This window comes from Pinus tabuliformis, chromosome 2_2 (genome assembly GCF_031772625.1).
Source record: "Pinus tabuliformis cultivar Carrire ecotype Pingquan chromosome 2_2, CPIR1, whole genome shotgun sequence".
Lineage (NCBI taxonomy): Eukaryota > Viridiplantae > Streptophyta > Pinopsida > Pinales > Pinaceae > Pinus > Pinus tabuliformis.
Window position 1 is genome coordinate 582267149 of NC_142300.1, and position 4576 is coordinate 582271724.

Below are 4576 nucleotides of genomic sequence, written 5' to 3' on the forward strand. Positions count from 1 at the left end.
CTGGCAAAATGATTCGCTATGGTACAAAGATCGCTTATACCTCTGTAAGAATTCCCAGCTAAAACAAAAGATTCTTATGGAATTGCACACTTCTCCCTTAGGAGGGCACTCAGGATTTTTAAAAACTTACCACAGGGTTAAGAAGGAATTTTTTTGGGATGGCCTTAAATCAGATATTCAAAAGTTTGTGGCGGAATGTTTGGTTTGCCAACAAAATAAAGTTGAAACAATTAAGACACCGGGTCTATTACAACCTTTATCCATTCCAAGCCAATGTTGGGAGGAGGTTTCAATGGATTTTATCATAGGTTTACCCAAGTCTGAGGGAAAGAGTGTCATTATGGTGGTAGTTGACAGACTTACCAAGTATGCACACTTTTGTGCATTATCACATCCATTTAAAGCCAGTACAGTTTCTACTGCATTTATGGAAACAGTTCAAAAGCTACATGGAAATCCAAAGATTATTGTAAGTGACAGAGATCCCATTTTCACTGGAAATTTTTGGACAAAATTATTTTCTTGTCTTGGTACTCAGTTAGCTCATAGCTCATCTTATCATCCTCAATCTGATGGGAAAACTGAGATAGTAAACAAATGTTTGGAAGGATATCTTCGTTGCTTTGTATCTAATAAACAGACACAATGGGTCAAATGGTTGCCTCTGGCTGAATGGTGGTATAACACTTCCTTCCATACAGCAACAAAAATGACCCCATTTATGGCACTTTATGGGTACCAACCACCATCAATCACATCATATTTAAGAGAAAATTCTAAGGTTCAGGCAGTGGAACATCACATCAAACATCAACAACAAGTCCTCCAACTCTTAAAGGATAACCTTGTGTTGGCACAAAATAGAATGAAACAACAGGCAGATCAACATCGCAGTGAAAGAAGTTTTGATGTAGGTGATTGGGTATTCCTACGGCTACAACCATATAAGCAAATGTCCCTAAAGCAAGCTAAGAAGGATAATAAATTATCACCAAAGTATTATGGTCCGTACAAGGTGTTGGAAAAGATTGGTACTATGGCATACAAATTGGAGCTTCCTGCAGCTTCTCGATTGCACCCAGTTTTCCATGTTTCATGTTTAAAGAAGGTTATAGGCGACAAGCTCCCAGTTCAAACAATATTGCCAGAACTTGACAAGGAAGGAAAAATTATATTGGAACCGAAAGCAGTCTCAGAAACAAGAACTCAACAGCTACGAAATCGATCAATTTCAGAGTATCTTATCAAGTGGAAGAACTTATCCGCTGAAGATTCCACATGGGAGGATGAGAATTTTATGCAGAAGTATCCAGAACTGCTCAAGCGTTGAGGACAACACTTTTTTGAAGGAGAGGGGCATGTTGGGTCCCTATAATACTAGTGATTACCCCATTACTATTGTAGTTATACCCCTTATTTATATTGTTGTGCCCCTATTACCCCCATATTGTTATTTCTGTGCCCCTTAGAATTCCTCTATTGTTATTTTTGTGGCTTTATATTATTATTGTTAGGTCGGTTGGATTATATTGTGACTCCTTAGACTCCTATATATAGAAAGGAGGTTTTGTCATTTGTATCATCAAAGAATTGTTCATTTATGTAATGTAAAGGAGGTTTCCCCCTCGAAGAGGCTGAATTCTAAGGCGTTGATCTTTCTTTTCTATCTTTTCTTGAGCTGGTTTCATAACAATGTCCCCTCAATATGACTCACCACCTAAGAAGTCATCCACAGAGGTTAAATTATACTAATATCCTTAGTCTAATACATCTCCTTATAATATTATTTCATCGATGGTAGGAAATGATATAGTGCCTTCCTTAATTAAGATCATGCCGAGAGTTTATAAATATTCCTCATTGCTTGGGTCGTATTATGGCCCATTGTCTATTCTTACTAAGCTTAGCTCTTCTAGTGTTTGCATGCTTCAAGGGTAATGGATTGCTCAGTAACCTGGTATCTCTTCCCAACATCAAGCTCAATAGCAATCCACTACTCCATACTAAATTAATGCCTAAGGAGGGGCTCCTCCTAGGCACCATCCATTCGATTAAATACCTTTTCTTTTCCACAACCAATAATATTTAGCCTGCATGTGATAGTTATGTTGAATTTTCCCAACCTCACATTGGGGATTCTCATTTGGTATTTGGATCCTACAACAAGAACCCTTACTAATCATCTCAAGCCTTATTTGACTATGAAACTTTTTCAACCATTTCCTGCCACCCCTTTCGTTGCTTCAGTTCCACTACAACCTCAAAAGGAGTCTTCTCCTACTTTGAAAGGAACAAGAAAGGGGGGCAAGGCCAAGAAGGAAGGGGGAATAGATAAAAGAACCCAATTGGAAACCACTCAACCTATGAAACCTAATCTTACTCCACCTTGTGCTTTGTGTGACCTCCATCACCATGCCACAGACAATTTTCCAACCCTCCCTCAATTAAAGAGCATGATTTCTAAGGTTAAAAATTAAAGTAGACCCAAATTATCTTGAGGTGCAATTCACCTTGCCTAATTCATCCAAGAAGAAAAAAATCTTATGCATGAATTGTTATGAAACGAGCTCACAAAAAGATAGAAAAGATAGATGAATGCCTTAGAAATAAGCCTCTTAGAGGGGGAAACCTCCTTTACATTACACAAATGAACAATTCTTAGATGATACAAATGACAAGACCTCCTTTCTATATATAAGATTCTAAGGGGTCATAATATAATCAGAGCCGACATAACAATAATAATGTAAGGGAACAATAATAACAATAGTGGGCTTACATTATGCACAATAATAACAATATGGGGACTACATGGGAAAAACAATATAATAAGGGGGTTGTACTAATAACAATAAGGGGTTACACTAGTAGTATATGGACCTAACATGCCCCTCTCCTTCAAAAAGTGTTGTCCTCAATGCTTGAGTAGTTCTTGATGCTTTTGTATAAAATTCTTGTCCTCCCATGTGGATTCTTTAGTGGGTAAGTTCTTCCACTTGATGACATACTCTGAAATTGATCAATTTCATAGCTGTCGGGTTCTTGTTTCTGTGACTGCTCTAGGTTCCAATATGATTTTTCCTTCCTCGTCATGTTTTGGCAATATTTCTTGAACTGGGATCTTCTGCAACTTTTGAATGAGTGGCCACATTTCTTCATCCTTCTTCCATTCATCCCTTGCTTCATTTATCCAATCTGGTTGGATAATAGAAATAGCACAAAACAATGCTTCCACATCCTCATCCTTTCTTGACAATGCATCTGCAACAAAATTTTGCTTCCCTTTTCTATAGGTGATGTCAAAGTCATAACTCAACATATTTGTGACCCATTTTTTCTGTTCTTCTAAAGATAATAGTTGTTCTAAAAACTATTTAAGACTATCATGATCCATTTTTACCTTGAAGTGTCTTCTCATTCGGTAAGGTCGCCATTTCTTAAGTGCATGTAGTATTTCCAACATTTCCTTCTCATATATAGCTTGCTTGAGATGTAGCAGTAAAAATACCTAATCACCTACATTAAAAAATTCTTCACTATGATGATGATCTACCTGTTGTTTCATTCGATTTTGCACCAAAGTGGTGTTATCCTTTAAAAGATGGAGAACTTGTTGTTGATGCTCAATGTGATCTTTCACTACTTGAACCTTTCTCTTCTTGATATGTCCTTCTATCTTGAGAGTTTGAGGAGTGGTAATTTCTTCCAATGATTTACAAGGTATGGTCGGATTCATTTCTTGATGCTCGATGTGATCTTTCACTTCTTGAACATTTTTTTCTTGATATGTCCATCTATCTGGATAGTTTGAGGAGTGGTAATTCTAGCCAATGCATTACAAGATATGGTTGGATTCATTTATTCTTTCTTGATGTGATCTTTCACTTCTTGAACCTTTTTCTTCTTGATATGTCCTTCTATCTTGAGAGTTTGAGGAGTGGTAATTCTTGCCAATGCTTTACAAGATATGGTGAGATTCATTTCTTCTTTCTCTGGGGTTGGGTCCTAGCATATATCCTCTTCTATTGATGTTTCTTAATCCTTTTCTTCCTCCTCTTCATACTCTATGTAAAATAATTTCTTCTCAGCACACTTATGACCTTTAGTGCATTTTCTATCACAATTGTAACAAAACCCTTTTTCTCTTTTTTCTTCCAATTGTTGTGGTGTAACCCTTGTAGGTTGTGGAATGCTAGGAGAAACAACACTTCCATATTTATAGTTGTGAGGGGTAGAATTCCTTTTTTCCATAATTATGCTTTCCACTTTGTAACAAAGCCCTTTTTCTCTTTTTTATTCCAATTGTTTTGGTGTTGCTCTAGAGAAGGTGTTGCTCTTTGTGTTCTCATAATGTGCTATAATTTCCTTCATGAAAATTGACCACATAACAAGTTGTTTATGAGAATAAAGCCCTTTATACCATAAAAATTTATCTTGTTGTAAATATGAAATATAAATATGCAATACATACCTTTTGTAATAGTGGTACACCATGTAGATCAAAATATTTCTCCATATATAGTATCCAATTTACTAGATCCTTACCATCAAACTTCCTTATCTCGTTTTTTCTTGA